General features: G+C 39.2%; 1 protein-coding gene across 3 annotated transcripts in view; it reads left to right on the forward strand.

The window, feature by feature from the left end:
• The window catches only part of LOC143660073 (uncharacterized), a 28,229-nt gene extending 19,596 nt beyond the window's left edge, over window positions 1-8,633 (forward strand). For 2 of the 3 annotated variants that reach the window (XR_013163831.1, XR_013163834.1), the window contains exon 7: window positions 5-3,495. The gene's annotated coding sequence lies outside the window, so the exon portion shown is untranslated. Of the gene's footprint in view, window positions 1-4; window positions 3,496-4,216; window positions 4,302-6,421 lie in introns of those variants that run through there. The other variant, XR_013163833.1, reaches the window with a different exon arrangement.
• Window positions 8,634-13,240: the final 4,607 nt, after the last annotated feature.

A 13,240-nucleotide genomic window follows, 5' to 3' on the forward strand; every position in this document is an offset into this window, starting at 1 on the left:
CAAGGTATGTTGGATACTTCTTTTGGTGTAGGATCGTTGTATATTGCCTTCAAAGCTTCTCTTCCATTTAAAATACATATAAAGCAATTTTTAGTTATTTTATAAGGATTGATGTGAAAAACAGAAGATTGTATACCAAAACACTAAAATAGTCATGGTTGAACATTTTGTCATAAGAGGTAATAATACTGCCTAGCTATATATTTTTTCTGAGTGCTTTCTCATTGTATCCTGGGAACAACTCTATTAAATAGCAAATGATGCACAGATTTCCCCCCCTCATTCTGTATTGGGGGAGGATGAGAGATAAGTGAATAGAAATAAATTTTTAGATCTACTTCATGAAATCCTAGGTCTGAATAAAGCAACATTTATGCATTAAGGACAGAAAAGCAGATGCTGTGAATATCACCGAATGATCACATGTAATTGGAGAAATGATTGTAGTCTAGTTCATGTATCTAAATTTTATGTATGTAACAGAATCTAGAGGCATAGAGGGTGAGTAAGATGGATAAGTCTCATCCTGTGGCAAAGAGAAAGTGGGTAGGGAAAGGGAGAGAAAAAAATACAATTTCATATTGTGGTAAATCCTGTGAAAGCAAAACTGGATGATAAAATGGGAGACTAATGAGAAGTACTATTTTTTTGAGTAGTAAAGAAACGCCTCTGTGAGATGGTGAAATAGATCTTAGTATGATGAAGAGATGGTCATGAAAAGATGATTCCAAGTAAAGAAATAGTAAATGGTAAGATCCTGGAAAATATTTTGGTGTATTCAAGAAACAGAAGTACGCAATCATAATAAGTAGGGAACAAGGTGATATGGGTTGAAGTTCAAGAGATAGACTTGGGCCATTGTATGTTAAGTTTCAGATGCCTTCTTAGAGAAGGGCTTAGATTTTATTCTTCAGTGCATGTATATACACTGATGTTAGATCTTAAGAAAATGATATCATGTAAATCTAAAGAATCTTATGTGTTCGCTAACTAAAGCAGTTTGTAAAATTCACATTTACAAAGTAAAATCAGTTCAAACTGAAAAAAAATTAATCTGGAAAATGGATTATAGTAATGCAAAAGTTGTGGTAATGACTTAGACTAGAGGTGATGAGGATAACAATTGAGAAAAATAGATAGATTTGATATGGGAGTATGTACATCAGATGACCGAAGCCCTAGCTAACATTGACTGAAACATGAGAAACTCCAAATTAAAATTATGCAGCTAAGTCGTTCTTGACATATTGGCCTGCAGAATCTATGAACACACACACACACACACACAATGGTTATTTTAAGTCATAAGGTTTTCTTTTTTACATAATAGTGACCAAAATATGCAATAATAAAATGGTAAATGATTTTTGTGGACATTTACTTGCATTTTGTGGTAGTTTGAAGCTGAATGGACCCCAGAAGATTAGGTTCTTAAAGCTAATTCATTCCTGTGGGTATAAACTTATTGTGAGTGGGACCTTTTGACTAGGTCATTTCAGTTGAGGTATGCCCCAGGTGGGTTTTAATCCTTTTACTAGGGTCCTAAGAGGGAAAATTTTAAAGAGAAAGAAGTTGAGAGAGAAAGCCACTGAAACCATACGCTGGAATCAAGGAAACCCAGAAGAGAAGGGACAGACCAACAGATGCTTCCATGTGCCCTGCCATGTGACAGAGGACACCAACATCTGTGGCACCCTATCTTCAGAAAGAAGATAGTGTCTTGATGATGCCTGAATTTAGACATTCTCATGACGTGTGCTGATTTGAAAGGAAGTATGCCCCCTAGAAAAGCCATGTTTTTTTTGTTTGTTTGTTTTTTTGGCCGGGGGATGGTGGTGCGTGGTCCAGGAATCGAACCCGGGTCTCCCACATGAAAGGCAGGCATTCTAACGAAAAGCCATGTTTTAATCAAAATCCCATTTCATAAAGGTAGAATAATCCCTATTCAATACTGTATGTTTGAAACTGATCAGATCATCTCCCTGGATGATGTGATTTAGTTAAAAGTGGTTGTTAAGCTGGATTAGGGGATGATATGTCTCCACCCATTTGGGTGGGACTTGACTGGTTTATTGGAGTACTATAAAAGAGGGAACATTTTGGAGAATGGGAGATTGAGAGAGAGCAGAGAATGCTGCAGCACCACGAAGCAGAGGGTCCACCAGCCGGTGATCTTTGGAGATGAAGAAGGAAAATGCCTCCCGGGGAGCTTCATGAAACTGGATTAGGAGAGAAAGCTAGCAGATGAAGCTGTGTTAGCCATGTACATTTCCAGCTGAGAGAGAAGCCCTGACCATGTTCACCATGTGCCTTTCCAGACGAGAGAGAAACTGTGTTCACCATGTGCCTTTTTCACTTGAGAGAGAAACCCTGAACTTCATTGGCCTTCTTGAATCAAGGTATCATTCCCTGGATGCCTTAGATTGGACATTTCTATAGACTTGTAATTGGGACATTTTCTTGGCCTTAGAATTGTAAACTAGCAACTTATTAAATTCCCCTTCTTAAAAGCCATTGCATTTCTGGTAAATTGCATTCTGGCAGCTAGCAAACTAGAACATGATGTCAGAATTGTAAGCCTCTTAACTAATAAATTCCCATTGTTAAAAGCCAGACCATTTTGCATCTTGGCAGGTTTAGAAAACTAAAATAAATTTCTTTTGGAAATATATCCAAGAATAAATTTTGGCATTCAATAGAAACCATGACAGTTTTTTTAATTGTACTTATTTATACTCCCACTAGACGGGTAAAAGAGTTCCAACTTTTCCACAGTCTCATCAATATTTGGTATTGTCTGACATTTATATTTTAGTCATTGTCCTAAATATGTGCTGGTATTGCTCACTGTCAGTTTAATCTGCACTTCTTTAATGACAAAGCATATTTTCATATAGTAGTTGGACATTTAAAAATCTTATTAAGTGCCCTATTTTGCCTATTTTTTTTTGTAAGCATCTTTTTCATATATTTGTAAGAATTCTTTATGTACTATGGATATACGGAATGTATGTATTGAAAATAACCTTTTCCACACTATGACATATTTTCACCCTTAACTGTATCTGTGCCAGTTTGAATCTGTTGTGTACCCCCCAGAAAAGCCAAGTTCTTTAATCATCATTCAGTATTGCTGGGTAGGATCTTTTTCATTGTTTCCATGGATATGTGCCTCCACCCATTCAAGGTGGGGTTGCTTAGTGGAGCCCTTTATGAGGGAACCATTTTGGAAAAGTGGTTCTAATGGCAACAGAAACAACAGAGCCCACACTGCCAGAGACCATTGAAGATACAGAAAGAAAATGCCCCCAGGTAAGCTGTTGAAGAAAACTGGGGAGAAAGCTAGCAGAAGTCACCATGTGCCTTTCCAGCTGAGAAAACCCTGAATATCATTGGCCTTCTTGAGCCAAAGTATCTTTCCATGGATGCTGTAGTTTGGACATTTTTATAGCTTTGTCTTAAATTGGACATTTTCAGGCCTTAGAACTGTAAATTTGCAACTTAATAAATTCTTTTTTTAAAAATCTGTTCTGTTTCTCGTGTATTGCATTCCAGTAGTTTACAAACTAAAACAGTGTCTTCTGATGAATATAAGTTCTTAACTTTAATTTACTTCAGAATATTATTTTGTCCTTTATAGTTCAGTGCTTTTCATGTCCAGTTTGAATGTTGTTTGCTATTCCAATATTACATAGGTATTCTCCCATGTTTTCTTTTAAGTGCTTTTTTGTTTTACTTTTCACATTTAGAATGGTAATCTATCTGGAAATAAATTTGCTAATGATGTGACAGAAATGTCTAGAATAAATTTTTCCATTTGGTTATCTATTGTCCCTGCATCACTTAAAAAAGACCATTAACTCTTCTGCATTATAGCATCATCTCTGTTATAAATTAAGTGATTGTATACATATATGGGTCTGTTTCTACACATTCTCTTCTGTTCTTTGGTCTATCTACATACTCCAATAGCACCCTGACTGAGATGCTATAGCTACATTTTTTATTGAGATACAACTTCATGTAACGTAGAAGTAACCATTTTAATGTAAAATGCAGTGGCAGTTAGTACATTCAGAATGATGCAAACCACCTCTTCTATCTACTTATAAAACATTTTCTTCACCCCTAAAGAAAGCCTCATACCCAATAAACAGTCATTTCCCATTCAGCCTACCTCAGCATCTGATAACCACAATCTGCTTTTTGTCTCTAGGATTTAGCAATTCTGGATATTTCATATAAATGGAATCATGCAATATGTGGCCTCTTGTGTCTAGCTTCCTCCATTTAACTTAAAGGTAATGTATTTTAGGTTCACCAATATTATACATTAGTACTCCATTCCATTTTATGACTAATATTCCTGTGTGTATGTGTGTGTATACCACAATTTTTTATCCATATTCTGTTGATGGACATTTGGGTTGTTTCCACCTTTGTGTTATTATGAAAGTGCTGCTGTGGTATTTGTATACAAATAATTTGAGTACCTGTTTTCAGTTCTTTGGGGTATATATCTAGGAGTGGAATTGCTGGATCATATGGTAATTCTGCACTTAACGTTCTGAGAAACTGCCAAGCTGTTTTCCACAGTGGCTGCACCAGTTTACATTCCTACCAGCAACATAGGAGAATTCCAATTTCTCCATATTCTCACCAACACTTCTTATTTTTCCATCTTTTTATTATAGCCACTCCAATGAGGGTTACTTTGATTTACATTTCCCTGATTGATAATGTTAAACATATTTATTGGCCATTTGTGTATGTTGTTTGCAGAAATGTCTATTCAAACCCTTTTCTCATTTTTAATCAGATTGTTTGTAGAGTTCATTATATATTTCAAACCAATAATTTATTATAAATTATCAAACTAGTAATTTTAAATAAAGCATGTATGGAATTTTAATAAAACATCCAATAACCATAATCCCATCATGGAGACAGCTTGGATGACAGAATATAATTAAAGCTAGTTAACCTCTTTCTAGCACTGAGGCCTGAGACTCGTACTCTCTCCTTTCAGTCCCAAGCATAGTCACTACATGGAATTGGGATCTGAATGCTCAAATCTTCTACTCTATTGCCTTCCCTTCCCATGAAGTCATTTCTGCCCAAACAGTTCTTAAGGTTGACTCTTTTGAATCATGTTTTTGGCCTGAACATCCAGAGTAAAAATTAGCCCGAGTCTCTATAAGTCCTCAGTCTAAATACTGGAAAGACATCTAAACTGTTAGGTTCTGGGACAGTTATCTTTACAATGAATGGTAAGAAAGCGTCCTTAAAAAGAAAGGGTGATGAGTACCTGGAAATACCTGGGATTAATCACTTTTCCCCAAATTATACCCCATTTTAAAATTACATCCTCCATCAAGCCTACTAAGTGACCCTATACAACCCCTGTTGCTCCTGTACTTTTCCAACTGCTGCCCAGGCTCACGGAAAAGACATCTTGGGAATGAACTGGAGATGCTGAAATTCTTTTGCAAATTAAGGTACATTCTACTGGATTGAATAGTGTCCCTCCAAAATTCGTGTCCATGTAGAACCTTAGACTTACTTGTGACTTATTTGGAAATAGGGCCTTTGAAGCTGTAATTGAGTTAAAATTAGGTTATATTTTATTAGGGTGACCCTAATCCATTGACTTGTGTCCTTAGAGAAAACCACAGTAGGAGGGAAGATTGCCTTGTCAAAGTGGAGTCAGAGATTGGAGTGGTGTAGCTACAAGCCATGGAATGCCAAGGATGACTGAAAGTCACCAAAAGCTAAGAGAGGCACGAAATCATTTCTTCCCTAGAACTTCAGAGGGAGTATGGCCTAACTAGCACCTTGATTTTGGATCTCTAGCCTCCAGAATTATGAGAATAAATTTCCAATGTTTTAAGCCACCAGTTCTATTTTTTATAGCAGCCCTCGGCTGCTATAAAAATACTACATACTTTATGTAGTATCATGTACTAATACGTACATAAAGGTGACAAATTAATGTCATCTTATTAATATTAAAGTGCCAATCACTTTTTCCATCTTATCTCCCATTATATACACAACCCAGCAAAGAAATCTGAGGGGTGGAGAGGCAGTAAGTCAAACAGATAATCCACCTTGCAGGTTCATATTCCCTTATATCATGATGCCTATTGGTTTTGAGGCCATGGAAAGTAGGACTCACCACATTTGGAGAATCTCCAAGCCAACTTAAGTCCAAGAATTAGAGTAAGTATGCTGAGTCAGAAGCTGGGTTACTGATTTACCCAGATGATGCAATGACTTGGGTTTCCTGACGATTTTTTTTTAGAGCCCTGTGATAGTTAGATTCAGTTGTCAACTTGGCCAGGTGAGCATACCTAGTCTTGCTGCTGCGGACATAAGCCAATGGTACCTGAACCTCATCTGTTGCTAATTACATCTGCAGTCGGCTAGGAGGCGTGTCTGCTGCAATGAGTGACGTTTGACTTAATTGGCTGGTGCTTAAATGAGAGAACCCAACTTAGCACAGCCTAAGCAGCTCAGCATTCCTCACCTCAGCACTCGCAGCTCAGCCCAGGCCTTTGGAGATGCAGAAAGAAGTCACCCCGGGGAAAGTTGTTGGAACCCAGTGGCCTGGAGAGAAGACCAGCAGAGACCATCTTGTGCCTTCCACATAAGAAAGAACCTCAGTGGAAAGTTAGCTGCCTTTCCTCTGAAGAACCAACAAAATAAATCCCCTTTTATTAAAAGCCAATCTGTCTCTGGTGTGTTGCATTCTGGAAGCTAGCAAACTAGAACAAGCCCCTAGAAGTTAGGATAGAAAAACCTAGATAGGGTGAGCATGAAGTTCAATATACACTGGCTTCTGAAACTAGGTCTACCTTCTGAGGGGGCTGAATGAATTGAATGTCACTGTAACAATTGGAATGGTGGCCTGAGTATTGCAGGAAGTGCACACTAATCATTCTTACTTCTCTATCATAACAATTTCAACTTTTCCTTCCCACACTGCCTAACAGAAACCTTTATCCCAAGGTTTGAGCTCAATTGAGCAACAAGTGTTGAATATGCTTGGTCTGGAAGTGGGAATATGGATTTCTCATTCTGTCATGGTGCAAAAAGTCTGGATCTTTCTCCTCTCAAGAGCCATTTACAGAAGTTACTATAATAGAAGAAAATGAAAGCTTGGGTAGTCTGAAACATTTTTATATCATGTTGTATGTCATGGGACATTATGTGTTGAGGTTTCTGAAGAAGTCAATTATATATCATCCCTCTTCCTCCTGAGTTATCCAGCTTAGGACAAGGAGTTAAGACAAATGGAGGCATTTATTATAGATAAAATCCTAAGAAGGATGAAGGTCAGTGTGGGAGTCCATTGAGCTTTCTGACAGGATTTCAGAATTAAACACTTACCAGTCAGACATGGCAGTACAGAACTGTAGTCTTCTCCCAACCCACTCACATATAAGAAAAGTCATCAATTCCGTTATAGCCTAGAGCATTGAGCAATGCACTTTATATGCAGAATGGCAGATTTCCCCAGCAGAAGAGAGATGTAGGTTCAGTGCAGCTCATGCCCAGGTCTTCTCCCAAACTGTCTGTATAATCTAAATCAAATCAGAAGACAGAAACTATGCAGTGATTTAAACAGGGAAAGTTTAATATAAAGAAGTACTAAAAATGATCAGAAAATAACTATAAATATGGAACTCTAAAGTGTCCCTAGGACTGAAGGAGAGTACCAAAAAAGGACAAATTTGGAAATGGGGGAGGTTCACACCAATGAAGAATGTGCAGTTGCAGATCATTGAAGATGGCAGAGAAGTTTACTGAAGTGCCAGCAGTTAGGTGAGCAGAGGCTAAGTGGGCAGGCAAAGTGAGTTCAGTGCCACAGTGACCATTGCAGGTACTAGGAGTTGGTTCCTCTGCAGGAATCTAGCTCACATGGATGTAGGGCTTGATGCAGGACAGCTCCAGGTAGCAACCATCTGCCACAAAGATTAGGTGGCTGGTTCACTAGATGGCTGGCCCCATTGAGCCCCCAATGTACATGTGAAGGGCTGTGGAGCGGGTGCAGGGAACACCAGCTGGGGGCACAAGCCAGTGTTGTTTGGGGTCTCTCTGCCTCAGTCAAGAACTGGAGAAAACATGGGATGGCCAAATGCTGGAGAAAGTTTTGCCCAGCAGGCACTTTGCACTGGAGAAAATTGGATGAACCAAGCAGTGTGGAGAAAACAGCACACTCCAGGAATCTGATTAGTGAGTCACATCGGAACAAGGATGGAAAACTTCTTCCTCTTGCTTTGTCTCTTCAGCACTCTCTAATGATGAAGCTTAACATCATGCCAGCTGGCAAAAGAAAATTTTTTAAAAATAAAGCATCTGTTTAAAGTGATCAGGCAATAAAGGATTAATTTGAAGTTGGGAGGTGTTAACTTGATAACTGGCATACTCTCTAATAAGCTATTTTGCTCCTGTTCCTCAGAAGAGGAATAAGAGGAAGGGCAAGAGGCCAAGAGTATTTAGGGAAAATCTCTCCCCTTGAGTGGGGAAGGAGCATTCTCAACTGGCCATACTCCGCTGGAATTAACACTATCAGTATAATGTTGCCTGAATCTTCAAGAGATCACTGCCCTAATACCAAACACATCTACTGGGACATATTTGGAACTTTTAATAAACATGAATAGTTTGCCTCCAGAAGTCTCTGATATGGGATGTAGCCATACATTAATTAAATTAACCTCAAAGTCAGTTTTTGCCCAAAGGTCAACAATGCATTCCCTAATCTATTACCCATCCCAAATTATGCTTAGCTACATTGTCCAATAAACACCATTACAAAGATTATGTAATCAGGTGTGCTGGTTTGAAAGGAAGTATGCCCCCTAGAAAAGCCATGTTTTGATCAAAATCCCATTTCATAAAGGTAGAATAATCCCTATTCAATACTGTATGTTTGAAACTGTAATTAGATCATCTACCTGGATGATGTGATTTAGTCAAGAGTAGTTGTTAAACTGGATTAGGTGATAACATGTCTCCACCCATTTGGGTGGGTCTTGATTGGTTTATTGGAGTCCTATAAAAGGGGAAACATTTTGGAGAATGAAGGAGATTCAGAGAGAGCAGAGCAGAACAACATAGCCACAAGAAGCAGAGTCCACCAGCCAGCGGCCTTTGGAGATGAAGAAGGAAAATGCCTCCTGGGGAGCTTCATGGAACTGGAAGCCAGGAGAAGCTAGCAGATGATGCTGTATTTGCCATGTGCCCTTCCAGATGAGGGAGAAACTGTGAATGTGTTCACCATGTGCCTTTCCACTTGAGAAAGAAAGTTCAATGAGAAATGAACTTCATTGGCCTTCTTGAACCAAGGTATCTTTCCCTGGATGCCTTAGATTGGACACTTCTATAGACTTGTTTTAATTTGGACATTTTCTTGGCCTTAGAACTGTAAACTCGCATCTGATTAAATTCCCCTATTTAAAAGCCATTCAGTTTCTGGTATATTGCATTCTGGCTGCTAGCAAATTAGAACAGAATTTGGTACTGGAGAGTGGGGTGCTGCTGCAGTTTGCAAATACCAAACATGTTGGAACAGACTTTTAAATGGTTAAGGGGAAGATTCTCGAAGAGTTGTGAGAAGCTTGATAGAGAAGGCCTAGAATGTTTTGAAGAGACTGTTGGTAGAAATGTAGACTCTGAAGATACCTCTGATTAGGCCTTAGACAGAAATGAAGCATGTGTTATTGCAAACTGGAAGGAAGGTGATCCTTGTTTTAAAATGGCAGGTAATCTGGCAAAATTGACTAGTGGCTTTGGCCTGGAAGGCAGATTTTAAAAGCCATGAACTTGGATATTTAGTAGAAAAGATCTCCAAATTAAATGTCAAAATTGCAGCCTGGTTTCTCCTTGCAGCTTATAGTGAAATGCGACAGGAAAGAGATAAGCTGAAAACTGAACTCGTGCGTACAAAGAAACCAGAAATTAAAGTTCTGAAAATTCTGGGCCTCCAGGAAGGCAGACCCCAGAGAATAGTGCCCCACATGAGGATTTGGCCAAATGTAGAACCACTCAGCCATTTCAGAGAAAGCCAGGATCGGACATGGAGTTATCCAGGAAAGATTTGTGGATACTCCTTATGTCTGATGGGCATGATCTGACACTACTGCATAGAAAGCCAACGAGAGTGCTGTGAGACCTGTACAAACAGAGCTGCTGCCAGTCTGGACTGAGGGGTTCAGAGAAGGGACTTACTGGAGGAAAAATAACTTCATAGGCAAAACCATGGATGCTGAGGTCTGAAGTCAAGAGGCCTTGGGCCAGGAGAGTGGACCCACCCAAGCCCAAGAAGAGGGTGAGTTTGCCCCAAAGGCAAAGGATGGGCCTTCCACCTTGTTGCAGTGGAAGAGTCATGCCACCTCAGGCCTTGGAGAGGTTGAAGCACATTCCTTTAGGGTTTGGGGAAAGCCTAACTGCCACCACATGGAGGGGTTCAGCGTGTGTCCCAGAGATGGCAGAGAGCCTGGGTGCAGCCCCAATGCTTGGAGAGGGTGGAGCCGAGAAAAAGGTGGTCTCCCCAATGTCCCCCAAGGTTATATTCGGAGAGAGGCAGGCCTCTGTGTAGGCCCTTGGAAAGAGGGGACTGCTGCTTTCAGAAGTCCTGAAGATAAATGACTCTCAGACTTTGAAATCTAAGACTTTGCACTGCAGGTTTTCAAAACTGTATGGGTCCGGTGACCCCTGTGTTCCTTCTTCACTATGGAAATGTGTACATGTATCCTATGAATGTTCCTCCTTTGTATGTTGGCAGCAAATAACAATTCCAAAGGTCCAGAGCAAATGGAAAGAATTTTGCCTTAGGACAGACCATGCCTGTAACTGACTTGATGAGATTTTATACTGTATCTAATTTGGTACTTCATTTGCATTGCTACTGAAAGGTTTAAGGTTTTCTGATATTGTTATGGAATGAATGTATTTTGCATTTGGAAAGAGCATGTCTTTTTGGGGTGCAAAGGGTGGAATGTGCTGGTCTGAATCTGTGGTGGACCCCAGAAAAGCCATGCCCTTTGATCCTCATTAAATATTGCTGGGTGGGAGCATTTTGATTGCTTCCATTAAGATGTGACCCACCCAATTGTGGGTGGTAACTTTTGATTAGATGATTTCCATGGAGGTGTGTTTCCACCCACTGAAGGTGGAGTTGCTTGCTGGAATCCTCTAAAAGAGGTAACATTTTGGAGTCTCTTTTGGTAGAGCCACCTGAAAGCCAGCAGACGCTGCCACCAGCTGAGAAAGAAATATTGAATGTCGTTGACCTACTTGAACCAAGGTATCTTTCCCTGGATGCCTTAAATTGGATGTTTCTATAGATTGTTTTAACTGGGACATTTTCTCAGCCTTAGAACTGTAAACTAGCAACTTATTGAATTCCCCTTGTTAAAAGCCATTCCGTTTCTGGTATATTGTATTCCGGCAGCTAGCAAACTAGAACATCAGGTATAATAAAATACCCCAAAAAAGATTTCCCAAATCTGAGAAATAATTCTACTCAAATTTCCAGGGAGAAATTATAAAATCCAAAAGCTAAAACTCCTTGAAAGTTAAAGTCCAATGTAGTTCACACCCAAAAGTTAGATCTGAAAATCAATCCTACTGCTCCTTTGAAATAAAACCCCAAGTCCAAACTTCACAAATTAAAACAAAAACCCATCCTCTCTGAACACTTGTTCTGCTCAATCTCAGATGAAAGGGTTTTCCAGGCCTGGTTTGAGTCTGCTTTTAATAACAAGAGCCTGGGCTCCCTCTTTCTGAAACTTGGTGTGGTTCCTTTCATATGAATACACCAATATGCCTCTTATTTAAACAATCTTAAAGATTTATTTGAGCATATCAGAGAAGCATAGTACTTACCCCACTCCTATCAATTTCAGAAAATTTAGAAAACATGCCACTCTCTTAAGTTTTGACATGGTTAACCAAAGCACTATGATGTTCTCAGCACCAGTAATATTAGCTGCCAAAGTTCAAAGAATGGTTTCTGGGGAGGGAACGTGGTTAGAGAAAATCATCCTTCATTTTCACCTGGATTCTAGTCATTCTTAGTTGTCTGGGTCCATGAACTTTAAATCTAAAAACAATTGGAAGAAGTCTCTCATCCAAGGTTAAATTATGGCATGTTAAACAATTCTTTGGGAAAAATCCCCCTATACAACGTCTTTCTCTAAATTTGTATTTGGAAAACTGCTGTATACTTGAGGGGTTAGGAACTTGTAATGATGGCAACTCAGTTCATCAAGTTTGGAGAGTGTTCATCCCCACTATTCATGCTCAAAATATCATTCTCACTTCTGCTCTGAGCTGCTTCTAGCTCCCCAGAACAGCCCTGATCATGGGGTCAAAATGAGGTCATGGTATTCACCACCTTCTGGCATGCTTTGCTGTAGCAGGGTGGATGTTATCTCTTGCTGTGGAATTTCTTTCATCTGTCAACCTACTTCTGTAATATGAGTACTAGGAAAGGAAAGAATAGATCCTGGGCAGGATACCAGCAGGTTCTGCTAAATTTAGACAAAGGGCTAGGACAGTATATAAAACTGGATTTGAGGCCAAGTTTTAAACTATTATTGAGTTATTATTAATAGGATTAAAGTGAGGAAAAGTATCTAGATTCAGGATAAGACCACAGGTTTTGAGATCAGAGTTGTTTATAGGGGTATAAAGTTAGGATTTAGAGTTGAGCCTTCATTAAAGGGTTGAACCAGTGCTTAAGAGTGTGGGTTGGGTTAAGAGCCTGGTTCAGTAGGGAACAGGTAGGTGAGGACTGGAAATTCAGAACTATTTGGGGTTCATCTTGTAAGCTTTTTTGCATAAGAGATCTGAATAGATGTCCTTTTAAGATGCTTGGATGGGTTTCAGTTTCTCACGTACTCAGTCTCATTCCTTTCTATTCTTGATGTGCTACTTGTATTTTCTGATTACTTAACCTGCATTTGCCTGTATATAGTCTTTTATTGCTTAATACCATAGAAACATCTGTCTAGTAAAAACAAAGCCATATCTAGCACCATTTACTCAAATAAAAAAAGGAAACTTTTATTATTCATCATTCTTTATATTTCCAAGATCTACTGAATTTCATCAATTCTGATGGATATCTTGTTTCATATTTCACCATCTCTGTATCTTACCACCTATGCTAGATTGTTACTGGCTTCAATTCTTCACCCTTTTCACCCACATGATTTGGCATACGACT

The sequence above is a fragment of the Tamandua tetradactyla genome, chromosome 16 (genome assembly GCF_023851605.1).
Source record: "Tamandua tetradactyla isolate mTamTet1 chromosome 16, mTamTet1.pri, whole genome shotgun sequence".
Classification (NCBI taxonomy): domain Eukaryota; kingdom Metazoa; phylum Chordata; class Mammalia; order Pilosa; family Myrmecophagidae; genus Tamandua; species Tamandua tetradactyla.